This window comes from Wasmannia auropunctata, unplaced genomic scaffold (genome assembly GCF_000956235.1).
Source record: "Wasmannia auropunctata unplaced genomic scaffold, wasmannia.A_1.0 LD336090.1, whole genome shotgun sequence".
Taxonomy (NCBI): Eukaryota; Metazoa; Arthropoda; class Insecta; order Hymenoptera; family Formicidae; genus Wasmannia; species Wasmannia auropunctata.
Window position 1 is genome coordinate 4,644,020 of NW_012026800.1, and position 479 is coordinate 4,644,498.

Here is a 479-nt window from a genome sequence, read left to right on the forward strand (position 1 = left end):
AATTTTCAAATCTTTTTCGGTCATTTCCGGAAAATCCAAAAGATCATCGGATGTAATATTGCGAAAAAGGAGTTTTCGGCGAAACCATCCTTTTTCTTCGCCTTCGATTTTCCGGAAATGACCGAAAAAGATTTGAAAATTTTATTTACCGGTTCGTACTAACTTTCACAATCTGTGTCGTATTTGGCAGAGATGGTAGATAAAAATGGTAAATTAAACATAGAGTATGTTAAGAACGAAAAAAATGTCCTTAAACTAAAAGTTCCATCCCGACATATTTCTCGTACAACATATAGATGTTTTTTGAGGTATAAACCAAACAGTATCGGTGTTTCCGGCGTGACCCATTATGCATGTGAGTGTGCTAATGGTAGACGAACTGTTGGTTGTTGCTCACATATTGCCGCAATAATATATTATTTATCTTATGCAAGATACTTATCAAAAATTTTTTAACCGGACAGAAATTCTTAGCAATA